Source organism: Symphalangus syndactylus, chromosome 4 (assembly GCF_028878055.3).
Source record: "Symphalangus syndactylus isolate Jambi chromosome 4, NHGRI_mSymSyn1-v2.1_pri, whole genome shotgun sequence".
In the NCBI taxonomy this organism is placed as follows: Eukaryota; Metazoa; Chordata; class Mammalia; order Primates; family Hylobatidae; genus Symphalangus; species Symphalangus syndactylus.
The window spans coordinates 45,927,769-45,943,283 of NC_072426.2; the positions used below are offsets into that span (position 1 = coordinate 45,927,769).

The window sequence follows — 15,515 nt, forward strand, 5'->3', positions numbered from 1 at the left end:
AGATCAGCATGGCCAACATGTAGAAACCCGTCTCCACTAAAAATACAAAAATTAGCTGGGCATGGTGGCACATGCCTGTAATCCTAGCTACTAGGGAGGCCAAGGCAGGAGAATCGCTTGAACCCGAGAGGCGGAGGTTGCAATGAGCCAAGATCACGCCATTGCACTCCAGCCTGGGCAACAAGAGCGAAACTCCATCTCAAAAAGAAAAAAAAAAATGCCTGGCCCATTGCAGGCACTCAGCAGACGGGAACTGTCAGGATTATTCCCATGGACAGTGGCTGCCTGTCCTGATGTCACATCTGCCTGGCAGCTATCTCTTCTTAGTCTTTCCCACCTCACAATGGCAATCCATCACACCACGCCTTACCAGTCACCGCCAAGCTCTGTTATCCATGCCCTATGGACCTAGTACTGCCTAGAAGACAATATAGAAAAGCAGTTAAGTGGAATGCCCCAGTTCTCACCGTCTGTGTGCAAAACTTGCCTCTACGCCTTCCTGTGTGGCCTCGGTCAAGCGGTTCCCATGTTGCAGATTCTTAGTGCTCAACACTACATGGCACAGGCTCCTGGAAGCTAGGTTAGAGCCATGTGACTCACTAGCTCTGGCCAGGGAAATGGGGGAACAGGAGTGATGTGGGCATGTGTCACTCTAGGCCAAGGCAGGTAAGAGACTGTGGATTCCTCTACCCTTTCTTGCCCTGCCACAGTGACCTGTGTGTGGCCAAAGGGCCTTGTGTTTCCATGGTAAAGCTCTAAGATGGAAGCACCCTAGATCCCCCAAGCCACTCTCAGAGGAAAGCCACCCCACCAGCATTGTGTTATATATGAGCAAGAAGTAAACTTTTATTGCCACTGAGGCTTCACGGTTTGTTTATACCACAGTGTAACCTAGGTTAATTTTACGGATGCAGCCTCCCTGTGCCTCAATTTCCTCATCAGTGAAGATGGGGATAATAACAGCACTACTGTCATAGAGTTGTTGTGCGGGTTAAATGAGATCGTGGATGCAACCCTCTTAAGATGTAAAAATCTTAGTTTTTATCATTCTATGGGAAGATACAGAACAGTATGAAATGATACTACATGCTTAGAGCAAGAGGGGCCCTGGGAACTTGAACTCACATTTCATGTTTAGATGAGGACACCAAGACTTGGGGCAGAGGAGGGGATGCCTTGTTCAAGGTCATGCAGGCAAATGGTGGGAGAGTCAGGGCTGAATTCTGACTTTCTGAGCCCTGTCCAATGTATCTTCAGACACATTTTGGTCCCTGCCTTCTGGGAGCTCATGATCTAATTGGAAACAAGACAGACATACTATGGAAAGATCATTCAAGATTCCATGCTATACCCAGATGTGAGGGTCATCCAGACAGTGAGGGTTCTGAGGGCCAGAGGAGGACAAGGACCTGGGGGGTCTGGGAAGTGGGCAGAAAAGCCGTCTGGGAGCTGATGGGATTTGAAGAACGGGTTTCAGCAGAGAGGAGGAGTGGGCAGAAGGCAATGGTGGGGGAGACAACAGTATAATCCCAGGCCAGGAGAAAGGGAGGTCAAAGAGCAGAGTGGTCCATAGGACAGATAGATCAAAGCATGGTATGTTTAACCAGTTTGAGGGACAAGTAGATTTCTTCCCCTTTTTGACCCCTATTATAAAGAGCACTGCACTAAACACCCCTCTATGTATCTGTGTATTTTGTCAGCTGAGATAGAGGTTTTCTAGAGAAGAGAGGTTGGGTTGAACCTGGAAAGGTATGGTGGCCTGATTTGCAGGAATGGTGTTGTAGGGTTTGGAAGGCTTTTGAATGTGAGTGATACAGAGATGATTTGACTTAATTTTTCAGGCCAAGACCTCCCAGTTTCAATCATTCACTTACCACATTTACCAATTTTGCCCTATTCATGTGACAACTATACTGTTATTGACCCAATTTAAATTTTAATCCCTCACTTTTAAACTCATAGATTTATTTTAAAAGACTTTTTATCACCATCATATAATTTTTTTTGTTTTTTTTTTTTAGACAAAGTCTCTCTCTGTCGCCCAGGCTGGGGTGCATTGGTGAGATCTCGGCTCACTGCAAGCTCTGCCTCCTGGGTTCACACCATTCTCCCCCGTCTGCCTCCCGAGTAGCTGGGACTACAGGCACCTGCACCACGCCCGGCTAATTTTTTTTTTTTTTTTTTTGTATTTTTAGTAGAGATGGGGTTTCACCGTGTTAGCCAGGATGGTCTCGATCTCATGACCTTGTGATCAGCCCGTCTCGGCCTCCCAGATTTTTTTAAAAAATAAAAACAATGCTACTTGCAATAAGTACAAGATAACTATTAAAATAAATACAATGATAGCAAAACAGTATTATTAAATACAGCTATAATTGCCTGCCAGAGGCAGAGCAGAAGGCCTGATTCCTTCTGGTTCAAGGAAGAGGGATTATCAAGTGTTAAAAGACATAATAGCACAAATTGAGATTTTCTCCTTTGCTTGTTTGTATAGGCTAGGACAGAAATGACAAGGGAATAACTTTCTCGCCATGTGATTCAAAGAGGTCACCTGAAGAAAGCTTGCATCTGGCAGAAAGTGACTTGTAGACCACACCGAATGGGCATCCTGTCCTCTGAAGACTGTCACCAGAATGAGAACAAGTTCTTTTGTGGGGTAGTTTGACAGCAGTAGGGCCCAGGGGTGGAAGACTGGGCCAGATGATCAAAATCGGCCCTTCTTTTTGGTGGACATTAGGTTTTCTTGTGTGGGACTGATGGGTCGGGGTGGGGTGTGGGGGTTCAGAACAAAAGAAAACAGATCTTGCTTACTGTCCCTGACTATAGGTTGTGGAGACCCTCACTCTGGGTCTGCTTCCCAATAAAAGAAGAAAGTGATCTCTGGACGTTAAAAAAAAAAGACACGTTTTTGGGGGCATTATAAGGAGAACGGGCATTACCTTCTCCCTGCATCATCATCTGCAGTCAGGGCGGGCTCCATGGATGTGTGACCTGTGCTGTCACATAGAGCCCTGTGTTTGGAAGACTCAACACTCGGTTTAATGCTCTGTTGTTGTCATCATTCCATGGGATACAGACTGGCAGACAAAAAGGAGGCAGACCCTCTGGGGACCACTGTGGAAAGAGCTACAGGACATATCTTAAGAGAAAAAAAAAGTTATAGGACAGTATGTGCAGTATGGCTGTGTTTGTAAAAACAAAAAATTCTTAAAATTTTAAAAACAAACACACACGCACTTCATTATTCCATTTTCCCTCAACTGGCTGGTTAGTGATACGTCCAATTACCACTCTTCTAGGGTTAGCCTGGAGATGGCGCAGACATCCTTGATTTATTCATGTTTACCAGACACTCCCATTTCTACTCACTTATTGGACAATGCGAGGACCTTAGAGCATTCTAACTCCATTTACCCCCTTCCTGCTTATGTGCCATTGGATCGTGTATTTTAATTCTCCCTATATATTTTAAGCATTAGTTTTATTGTTTTATACAGCCAAGATTCATTTGTATTTACCCGTATTTCCCTTTCTATTGCTCTTGTTTCCTTTCTGAATATCCAAGCTTCCATCTGGGACCACTTTCCTTCTGCCTGAAGCATACCCTTTCGTATTTATTTTTATATTTGAGCCATTCATATGGTTCAAAATTCAAAAGTACAGAAGTGTGTCATGATAGATATCTTTCTTTCCTACCCCTGCCCCCAGCCAAAAACTATACATTTCCATATGCACATAGAACATTCCTTGGAAGGAAATACACCAAATTGAGAACAGTGGTTTGTCTACGTGGTCTGAAATGTTCATGGTGATAATGTGTTCATGTCTCCCATATGCAAAGAAAGAGAAAGTCAGAGACAGGCAGCCAGGAGACCCAGTCTCTTCTGATTGACAGCCTCTCACTGTGTCCTGCTGTGCATTCAGCCATTCTGTTATACGTGGCCTCGTTTGATCTTGGCCACAGCCCTATGGGACATGAGAGGCAAGGTTCCTCAATCCCAAGTCTCCCACTTTCATGAGCACCTACTATGCTGGGTGCCACTTTATATTCACCACGTCACTCAGTCCTCACGACAGCTCTGCTAGTATTGTCGCCATTTTACAGATGAGCAAACTGAGGCAAACAAAAGTTAGGTAATCTGCCCAGGAGGCAGAGCAGGGTTCAAACCAAATCCCAACAGCCCAACTCCAGAGCCATGCCGTCACAAACCCCATTACACAGCTGAGGAAACTGAGACCCACGGAGGTTGAACCCTAGGCTCAAAGTCACTAAGTCAGTAGTGGCAGAGCAAGAACTCACATCCATGACTTTTGGGGTTGAAATCCACAACCCTCCCCCTACCGATGTTTTTTTTTCTGCACATTAGAATCATCTGAGGAGCTTTCAGAATGCCATGTTCAGATGTTAAAGAAGACCAAAAAAATCAGAATCACTGATACTATTTTTGTGCCCCCCTCATCTCCCAGGAGTTTCTGAAGTGTAGCCAGAGTGAGAACCACTGTCCTTGCCCACAGGAGAAAGGCCTGAGAGTCAGGCTCTTTGGATTTCATTGGATCCAGACTTTGCCTCTCATTAGCTCTGTGACTTTGGGCACACTGCTTTAACAGTTCTGTGCTGCCTCAGTTTTCTCACCTGTCAGTTTGGATAACTATGGTGTCTTCTTCACGTGAGGATTGAATGAGACCATCCACACAAAGACTTGGAACAGCAGCTAGCACAAGATGAGCTTTAAATAAATCTTACCCTTTTTATAGTTGTTATAGTTATTTTTTTTTTGCTATGTGCCTTTGCATAGAACCTGTCCCCCTCTGAGCCTCACTCAGGTCCTCTGTGTGTGAACACACTGTGGGGTTTGGACTGCAGGGTCTTGAACAGCGTCTTCCAGCTCTGATGCGCCTTTGTCACGATCAGCTGGCTGGGTCTCAGGCCTTCTCCACTTGCCCTCATATTTGTGGAAGCTTGCCCTTTCTCGTGAATGCAGAGGCGGCAACAGGCACGTGCTTGGAGAACCAGAGACCACTTCTGTGGGACGAGTCCAGCCTGTGGTTATGGTATTGATCTTCTCACAGCCAGGATGTGCTGGGCTGTGCAGAGAGGAATTGCCCCCTGAGGGGTGGTGGCTGACAAGGTGCCAGCTGCCCCAGAGAGAGGCAAAGAGCCCTGGACAGAGGGTGCCTTGGAGAGGCAGGGCGGGGGCCGAGGCAGAGCTGGGGCCCATGCCCACTTCCTACCAGTGCCCAGGGTACTTGGTGCCAGTCCTTGCCACCAAGTGCCATTCTGCACCAATGCATAATTCATGCCCCCATGTGCCAATCTGTGCCAGCTTTAATTAGCTTTTAACTTTTTGTCATTCATTTTGCTCTGAACACCTTATAAATAAATGATGGGCAAGGGGAGTGGTGAGCGGGGCAGGAATGTGAGGGAAGGACCCTCTTTTCTTCGGCCACAAAAGGGAGGGGTGAGCTTCCAAGGCTGGGCCCAGGGAACCTCATGCCCCCGGGGCTTTCCTGGGGGCCTCCACGCTGCAGAGGGGTGGCCCCAGCCCACATTGTCAGCCTTCCAGCCTGCTCCTCCACAAGCCAAGCCGGGCCGCCACAGCTGTGCCAGACTCCGAGGGCTCACAAACTAAACTCGGGAGCACACATGTCTGGTTTATGGTGGCAGGCGCTGCCCCGGGAGAGGGCGCATAGGCTGGGGACGATGACGGCAGGAAGAAACAAACAGCTCTTTATCAGCTGTGGGGCGGGGGCATGAAAGGAGGAGCAGGAAGGGATGGGGAAGCTGCTATGGAGGAGCCCACAGGAGAGGCTTTTGTGTGCTTTAAAAATAATCATCGACCCTCACGGGGAGGAAAGACTTGTCTGTGAGGGCTGCTCTGTTTTTACAGTTTGTAAAGCACTTTAATGTGTGTTTTTCTCTTTTGATCCGAATGGCAGCCTTGAGAGGTGTTTCAGCACCTGAGGGTTATCATGCCCATTTATAGTTGAGGAACCTGGTGCTCGGACCGGTAGGCTAAGACTCATGTGAACCGCAGCCTGGTGGAGCGAGCTTTGTGTTGCACCACCCTGCCTCTCTTGCATTCCCCAGGGGCAAGGCAGCAGGGGCAGAAAGCACCCCTGTGGAGGCTGGAAAGCCAAAGTGGAATGGAGTCTAATTCCAGGTGGTTCCAGGGTTTGGCATGTTAAAACAACAGCTTTGGATTCTCTCCCTTCTTTGCATCCTCATTCTCTGAGAGTGCCAGTAAGCCAGCTGGTTATTTCGTGTGTGGGGATGCAAAGACATTGAAGGGGAGACGCCCCTTCCTCCAAGATGTCAGCCCAGGTCACCCTGGGACAATGCACTGTCCCCTCTTCCTCCTGTAGCTGGTCATGCTTTCTGCTGTGTATCTGCACCTCCAAGCCTAGCTCCTCCACCTCCAGCATTGCTTGCTGAAAAAAATCTGGTCTCCCGGTGGGGCCCCCAGCCCTTCCTGGTCTAGCCCTTGCTGCCTCTGCACAGCACACTCCTTGCTTGGTCCAGCCCTATTGCCACACTACTTGAAGTCTCTAAACTGTGTGCTGCCCCTGTGACCTTGCACACACAGTCCCTGCTTCCTCAGATGTCCTTGCTGGTCTTACCTTGCCATGTACCCTTGTCTTTCAAGGCTCTATTTAAGTGGTCTCTCCAGTCCGGGGTCTTCCCTAATCTCCTTGGTTAGAGTGGATTGCACCCTGCTCCGGGTCCCCTCTGTCAACGCTGAACCTAGTCCCTGCCTGAAGGATGGCATCATCCTACTGCTTCCCAACTGTTTCTGTCTCTATCTCTCCAACTGGACTGTAGCTTCTCTGAGGACCAAAATGATGTCATTTGCTCTTTGTGTCCTTGGCATCCAGCCCGCAGGCTGGCACACTGTGGGCCCTTCAGGAACATGTGTTAGGTAAATGAACAAACACACAGTCCCTGCCTTCGAGAATCTTAAAATCAAGTGTGCTATGGACTAAACATGATCTTGAAGCCGCTGTACAGATGTGGCCACTTCTGGAGATCCCTGGGCAAGATGCCCTGGGTATGGAAGGAACTGTATATCACTTTTTTTCTTTCTTTCTCTTTTCTTTTTAATTTTGGGAAAGGGGAGGTAGCATTACTCTAACAATGCTGGCTCTACACTGCTCTACATTCCCTACTACAATCACCGGAGGAATCATCAGATGGTCTGTACCAGGCAGGATTCTCACGGTCGCTAGCAACAGAAATGAACTCTGGCTACCTGATGCAAAAATTGAACTCACTAGTTAGTTACCAGGGGCAGATTCAACCAGAAGACTGGAGGACAGGTCCAGACAACAAATAGGAGCAAAAGGAGGCTGGTGGCCAGGGATGCAGCTGAAAATACAACCCAGGTCAGGCTTCAGGAGTCCTGGAGTCAGGGCTAGGTGCTTTGCATAGCTTCGAAACGATTCTTGACTGTTTATAAATGTTATGGTCCTTCTCAAGGTTCAAAATTGAGAGTGGAGCTTCTGACTGGCTTGCCTAGGTCATGCACTGTGCCCTGCAGGCAGAAGGCAGAATAAAGGAGGACCTTTCTTTTTAGCTTTTGCAATTAAAGCAGGGCCTGGCCCTACCCCTTAGTTCATACAGTGGGGGTCCCCCAGTAGGAGTGGGGTTTGGATGATGCTGGGTCCTGGGAAGTTGGCATCTCTATGGCTCTTCGTGGCTGTCCAAGTGCTTTCATATCCACCCCAGGAGGGAGGCTGGGCAGGCACCATTCTCTCATTTTCAGAAATGGAAACAAGGCACAGAGTGGTTCAGCGACTTGTCCAGGACCACATAAGGTGGCAAGGGGTGCTTCTTTATCACACTGGTGTACTTTCCTCGATGCCCCAGGGGCTTGGAGAGGAGGCAAATGTTTCCTGAGGAAAGGGCTCTAGGGAGAACTTCGAGAGCTGTGGTTGAAACAGCCCTGATACGGTTTCAGGAATGGAAATCCCAGAAAGGCAGAAAGGTGAAAACTTAGGTGATTCATCTCCTGGAATGAAGAGATTAGAATTTCTGAGATGCTGGTTCAGAGGACAGAGGCTGGGTTCTTCTCCCCAGCTCTGAGGCTCCTGCAAACGCCATCTCCTGCCTTTGCCTGGTCCATGTGCAGAAGAGCAAGACTGCTGTTCACCTCCAGGATCCAGTAGCTCCCGTGGCTCCCCGGGGAGAGTCCCTGTGCATGCCTCCAGGCTTCCGCACATGCCGCTCCTCCACCTGGAGCGCCCTTCTGCTTCTGCTGCCTGTGGACCTCCTGGTCAATCTCGGCTCACTGCAGCCAGCTCTGATGTCCCCTTGTCCAGGCAGCCTTTCTGGACTCAAGATTTCATGACAATGAATCACCCCACTCTCCTTTGGGCCACTTGTCCACTTTGCCACACTTACCTTGCTAGGTTGTAACTGATTCATCTGCCCCTCTCTCCCACTGGGAGTGCCTTGAAGACAGGGTGGATGTCACATCTGTGTCCCCGGTGTGCGGTCCTGGCCTGTTCCCCTCAGGGCCATTCTCTCCTCCCGTCTGTGGTGCTGCTCTGCATCACAGCAGGCTGACCCCGCAAACTCCCAGGTCCGCTGGCTTCAGGTGGGAGACGAGAGGGCTGGGGAAAGAAGCCGGGATATGTCTTCACACTCCACTGTCTCTGGCAGTAGCTGTGTTTCTGTGACTCGAGCCCACACCACACAGGCCCACTGTGGTCTCACCTTCCACTGCATGCCCTGAACCTGGTCACTCTGCTTTCTCCCTTATCCCTCCAGTCTAGGGGTGGCACACTTTCTGCTGTTGCTGCACTCTGGGTCGCCTCGCCATCCAGTTAGAATTCTCAGCTCTTCCATTTCCTGTCTGTTACACACTCACGGTGGTTCTGTGGGCTGGCTGCATCCCAACTGACACCCCAGTTCCCAGCACAGTGCTTGGCACAGAGTGTAACAGAAGGTTTGAGGGGTGGAGAACCTTGAAGAACACTTCTTCTCATGCTTTCATTTTACAAATGGGGAACACGAGGCCAAGAGAGGTCCAGTGTCCAGCCCACCACCATCCAGCTAGAGGGTGATCTAGAACTCAGATCCCAGCTCTCCGGACTCCTGGCTCCATCACCCTGTCTAAAAACATGACCACCTAAGACAGGTAGGACCACGACTCCAGTTCATTTGTCCAAGAGCCTACTTGGCATCTCTGTTCTGCGACTGCACAGGCCTCTCACACAACACATCCCAAGGGAGCTCTTGCTCAGGTCTCCATAGTGGCCTCCTCAGAGGGCCCCATCACAGGAAACAGCACGCTGTCCATCTACCACCACAAGCCAGAAACCCAGGAGTCCCCTTGACCTTTTGCTCTATCTCTTGTATAACCACTCTCTGTCTTGGCCCTGCAGATTTTTTACCTCCTGAAAGTCAGTTCTCTCCACTTCTACCCACCCCCTCATTCCAGGCCTCTGTCACCAATCACCTAGACACTGCAGCAGCCTGAGGACATGTAAGCTTCACCAGGGCAAGGATTTGTTTGGCGCAAGCATGCGTGTGTGTGTGCGTGTGTGTGTGCCTGTGTGTGTGTGCGTGTGTGTGTGCCTGTGTGCGTGTGTTGTTCATTGACATATCCAAAGTGTCTAAATTCACAGGGATCAACTCACGTTTTCTGTAAAGGGCCAGGCTGTAAATATTTTTTGTTTCTGCAGGCCACACAGTCCCTGTTGAAATTCCTTATGTCTATAGTTGTAGTGTGAAAGGAGACACAACTGAATAGGCCATGTCTGTGTGCCACTAAAACTGTCTTTACAAAAACATGTGATGAGGCAGATTTGACCTCTGGGTAGCAGTGTGCTAACCCTTGGTCTAGAAAATTTCTTCGCATATGTGTTTCATTGATGAATGTCTGGTTCCCCTACTAGAGGAGCTTCATGGGACACAAAGACCAAGCCTGTTTTGTTCTCCATCTTATTCCTAGAACCTGTTTCAGTTAGCTAGCACATAGCAGTGACTGTGAATGAATGAATGAATAATGAATGAGCGAATGGTAAGGAACTGGAGCTTTGGAACCAGATAGATTCTGGGTTCCATACCCGACTCCACCACAGGGGCAAGTTCCCAACCTCCTAAAGTCTGCTTCTCACTGTAAAACTGGGATAATGGCAGGACCCAGCAGAAAGACTTTATTGAAGATAGAATGAGTTGAGGCCCAGAAAGTCTCAGCCCAGAGCCTGGCTCCAGGCAGGTACTGTCAATGTACCGACTGGAACAGTGACAGCTCCAGAAATCCTGTCATGTGAGAAATAGTTTTAAAAAATCAGAATGTTTAGCCCCGGGGAAGTAAAGATCAAAGGTAGGGGATAAACCTCTTCCATTACCTGCATATGGACCCTTCCTTGATCCAGCTGTCTCAAAAAGCCATAAAGTCTCTGTTCCTATAGGTGTGGAAAAGGAGCCGGGAGACCATGACTCGGGCACTGCAGACGGGGCTCCCGCAGGGGTGAGGGCGCCTAGGTGACCTCACGGGTCTCCTCCAACCTGGGGTCCTCCATTTCTAAGCTCTTGGAGGCATCTTGAGCTTGAGTGAGGGAGGAGGCGCAGGTGGGAGCGCACGAGTCGGGTGGGCAAAGGCAGCTGGTTGGAGAGAAGCGTCGGTCAAGTGGCCCCAAGGACTAGAGGGACTGCTCAGCGACTCTGGGAGCAGAGAGGGGGCGCTTAAAGCCAACAGATGGTGCGGGCTCACCTAGGCCGAGCGCCCGCTCGCCCGCCCGGCCTTCCTGGGAGCGTTACCTCGCTCTGCCGGAGGCGCGGGGCAGACTCGAGGCTGGGGGCCCCCATCCCCCTGCGCGCCCCTCTGCGGGACGGCTGGCGGCCTGGCGGGGCACTACTCTGTCTCGCACCTGGGGCCTCTTCCGCGGGCTTCCTCCCTGTCCCTTTGGGGGATTCGTGGAGTTGCCACAGCAGCCGGTGCCATGACATCGGCAGAGGGCAGCTTCGCCAGCACTGAAATATTCATGCCCTGAGCGCCCGGCGGGGCTCGGCGCCACTCCCGGGGGTCCGGGCGGGGCCGGGCGGGAGCTCGGGGGTCCTGGCGGTCCGAGGGGTGGGGGAGCTCCAAGCGCGGGCGGGCGGGCAGGCGGGGGCCGGGCGAGGAGGGAGGTGAGGGAGGGAGCGGCGGGAGGCGGGGTCTGGACGGCGGGGGCCGAGCGGGGCGGGGGAAGCAAGGGAAAGTTGATCGCGGACTTGAGCGGCGGCGGCGGCTCGGGAGAGAGGGACGCGGGCTGCAGGCGCGATGCTTGGCCAGAGGACGCGTCCGACGGCGGCCGGACGCTGAGCCGGGCGGGGCTGGGCAGCCCTGCCCGGGCATGGAGCGCGGGGTGGCAGAGCCTCTGGACGTTTGGGGCGCGCCCAGTCCGAGCCCCCGGGGCGCCTGAAGTTGCGAGCGGCGAGCGGCCCGCGGAGACCCAGGAGCGGCTGGCACGCCGCGGATGAGCCTTCTCGCCGGCGGGGAGACGCGGCGGTGGCCAGAGCCAGAGCAGCCTGCCCTCGGGGGCCGATCCGGCGGAGAGCAGAGCCCGAGGCGAGGCGCGGCGCCGCTGCACACACGCACACGGTATCCAGAGCCACGCACCGCCTCTTCCCTCCTCGCTTCCCTCTCCTTCCCCTCGCCGTTCGCCCGCCGCGCGGCGGGAAAGTTGGTGGTGACCGCGGCTGCCGAACCACTTGTTCCCAGCGTGGCCATCGCCCGCGGCGGGCGCTCGCGGCATCCTTCGGTCCCAGGCCCCTGGCCCTAGCCCTGCGCCCCGCTCCGAGCTCCCCGACGCGCGGCAACTTTGATTCCCGGGAACTCGAATTCCATTCGCGTTGGCCTTGGGAGGACAGGCACCCCATCCCCCATCCCCGGTCCTGGGACCGCGAACATTCGGAGGCTTTGCTCTCGGCGCTACGAAGAGGGTCCAGGTCTGGGGTGGAGAGATTTTCGGGAGTAGAGCGGGTTGGGATCCAATCTCCTCCCCTTCTGAGCCCTGGGTCCCCATTTGGACAGTGGGGATGGGGTGGGGCGCACCCCTACTGCGGGCTGGGCAGAGGCGCTGAAAGGAACTAAAGGCACGTAGTTCTCCCCTCCCTTCATCACGTCCCTGTGCCTGCGGGAGACCCCAGGGGACTTACACATCCTCCCAAATTCGGTCCAGCTATGGGAAGACGCGCCCCTCGAGGAGCCGGGAGCCTTATGCGGCTCGCGCTTCGCCTTCCTGGCGCTGGAACTGGTCCGCTACGAGCGGTGCTGGCTGCCCCCAGGAGCTCGCACCCGGGAGCACTGCCCCTCATCTCCACCGTAGGTCAGCCCAGGACTCGGGTAGAGCCCGCGTGTTCCAAGGCAGTGGCGGCGCCAGCCGGCGGCCAGTCTGCCTGGCTTTCCCGGAGAGGGCACCTAGAGAGGCTGCCTCGGTGCTGTGAGCGGAGATCCGATGCCAGCCGCCGCCCCACTGCGACCCAGCCCCAGCCCTAGTGCTGTCAGCAGTCCACTGGGAGGAAATTAGCCTTTCCTCGGTAGTAATACGCCCCCATCCTCCCTAGTAATTCAGAAAGCAGAGCCTTCTTTTTCTACGTCCTTTGCCCTCTCAGACCAGAGCTGGCATTGACCTCACCTTCCAGCCCCTTGGCAAGTGCCCCAACCCTAATTTGGATTTTGAAAAAAGCTAGAGACACAGGTGTGTGTGTGTGCGTGTGTGTGTGTGTGCGTGTGTGTTGGTTGGAGTCAGACCCTCACACAGGGAAGAATTAGGTTGTGGGGTGTGGGGTGGAGCGGGCTTGAAGAACCGAGTTGGGGCCAGTTGCATGGTGATGGTGAGTCAGCCCACGATGGGGAGAGCTGGCCTGGAGTTAGTGCTTGGTTCGTGGTGCAGGGGTAGGCGCACTGCGGTCAGCACCTACAGGGGTGGGGGCACTAGATGTCACTCTGCCAAGGAGGAGCTGGGAAGGGGTCCCTTGCCTGGGGGAATAGCAAGGCTTGGTTCTGGCTGCCAGGGCTGGGGAGGGCTGAAAGGCAGAGTGTCTCGTGGTAGAGGGTGGGTGTACCCCGTGAGCTGGGGAAGGTGGCACACAGAAGCGACTGGTGTGAACCAGGAAGCTCTACCTCGAGTGCTGGAGGACAGCAGTGAGGGGTGGGAGGCCAAGAGCTATCATCCTGGCCTTGTCTGTGCTGGGTCCCCATATACTTCTCGGACTTGGCCTTCCTCACCTCCAAACAGCTGGGCTCCTCACGTCTGCTTACCAAAGGGCTTGATTTGAGGGGTGTGATGGCAGATGGTCCTTGTTACCTCTGGAATAGCTCCCCTACCCAACAAACAACCTTACCTGCAGTTTCACCATTTGAGGTTCATTTATTTGAGCCAAGCATTTTAAAGGGCACCTTCCTGAAGTGCTCACTTAAAATGCACATTCTTCTGGGAGGTGAAGGTCTAGCAGAACCTTGCTCCTCAGAGTGTGGCCTGTGGACACTCAGCGTTGGCATCACCTGGGGACTTGTTAGAAATGCAGACTCTTGGGCCCCACCCCAGACCTTCTGCATCAGAATCTGCATTTGATAAGATCCTTGGGTGACTCATGTGTTCAGTAAAGTTTGAGCTGTGGTCCACAGTGCCTTCTCTAAGAGGCATTGCATAGTTCCTTGGTGCAGAGTGTTGTATAGGGCAGTGGATAAGAACACAGAGATGAGAATGAGATTGAAACTTCTTTCTCTGGCCAGTTTTACTAGGCTTGGATTAATAGTCCACCACTGGCCCCTTCGGGTTGTACCATGCTAATGCCACAAGAGTGTCTGTGTTTTAGGGTCTTTTAAATAGATTAGAATAACATGTGCAGTCAAAACTGTACATGGAACTGGGTGCAGTGGTGAACCCCTATAGTCCCAGCTATTGGGGAGGCTGAGGCAACAGGATTGCTTGAGCCCAGGAGTTCAAGGCTGTAGTGTGCTAGGACCGTGCCTGTGAATAGCCACTGTACTCCAGGCTGGGCAATATAACGAGACCCTGTCTCTAAAAGAAACCGTCAAAAACCCCTGCACATGGGCCAGAAGGAGGTGAGTGGAGGGGGCAGGGTTTCCGGAAGCTGGGTGTACACACTCTGCCTCTAGGAAGCCTGAGACTGAGACTAGATGCTGTCCCTCAAGCAGAAGGAATTGAGCAATTACTCTCCACCTCATCTGCCCCTCCCAGATGGGTGGATCAGCCAATTAATAACACCTCTCAGCGGCCCTAGGACTTATGCAGAGGGGAGGAGCATGAGTGCCAATTTGGAACAGCCTCCAGAGGGGAAGATACTGACCAAGCTCTCCCCTGACCCCAACCTGGACTGGACATCCCACTTCTACTGCCCTAGGGTGGTTCGAGGCCTCTAGCCTCAAGATACAGGGATGATGCAGAGGCATGGTGGCAGGTTATACCCCTCCTGGTCCTCTGGATGATGACCCTGAAGCCATCAAGGCTGGCCTGAGAGTAGGAGATTTGAAACACTGCTGGAGAGATTTGGATCAGAGGCCTGGTGTAGGCGATGGTGTCACAGATGAAAGGTCATCGCATGGCTCAGGCATTCCACCCTGCCCAAAGAGGCTGTCCTTCCCCTAAGCTAGCCTCTTTCCCTGGGAGAGGGCAGCTCTGCCAGGGGACAAGGTGAGGAGGAGGAACTATGGGAGACACGGTCATGAGCCTTACAAAGAGCGAGCTAATGTGAAGACATTCAGACATTGATTTGAAAATCAGTGAGTTCAAAAATAGTTAGGTTAGGCTGGGTGCAGTGATTCACACCTATAATCCCAGCACTTTCGGAGGACAAGGCAGGTGGATCACTTGAGGCTAGGAGTTTGAGACCAGCCTGGCCAACATGGTGAAACTCCGGCTCTACTAAAAATACAAAAATTACCCAGACGTGGTGGTGGGCACCTGTAATCCCAGCTACGTGAGAGGCTGAGGCAGGAGAATTGCTTGAACCCAGACCATGGAGGTTGCAGTGAGCCGAGATCATGCCACTGCATTCCAGCCTGGGTGACAGAGTGAGACTCCATCTCAAAATCAATCGATAAATAAAAATAATAGAAATTTAAAAATAACTAGGTTAATAAGTCTCACTGTTTTCTTGAACTCCCAGGTCTTAATGTGTAAAGATGATTGTAAAAATTGACCTAATTTCCCATTGAACTCATTGTTTTCAAATTCAGTTTTAGTTGTTTTTTAAACATTGTATTTTATTTTATTTTGAGCCTTGCTTTGGGTTCCTCTTGGCGCTGGGGCAATCCTGTTTGTCCATGAATAGATGAGCAAGGTCGTTTACAAGTCGAACCCTACCGGATATGTTATTTCAGGGTGGGAGTACTTTTGCCTTCAGTAGAGAAGTGCAGATCAGACTGGGTTCTTCCGTATTCCAGCCTCCTGTGCATAATGTGGGTGACACTGATGCTGCTCAGGAATCGTCAACTCCAGGAAGCCCTCCCGAGTCCTCGGATCGGATGGCTGGTGCGGGTGGGCTGCCCCTCCAGCCTGTG

The 15,515-nt window shown here is 52.2% G+C and overlaps 1 protein-coding gene across 2 annotated transcripts in view; it reads left to right on the plus strand.

The window, feature by feature from the left end:
- Window positions 1-11,208: 11,208 nt before the first annotated feature.
- CDH23 (cadherin related 23) overlaps window positions 11,209-15,515 on the plus strand; it is a 419,760-nt gene continuing 415,453 nt past the window's right edge. For both annotated transcript variants that reach the window (XM_055274603.1, XM_063637206.1), the window contains exon 1: window positions 11,209-11,588. The gene's annotated coding sequence lies outside the window, so the exon portion shown is untranslated. The remainder of the gene's footprint in view (window positions 11,589-15,515) is intronic.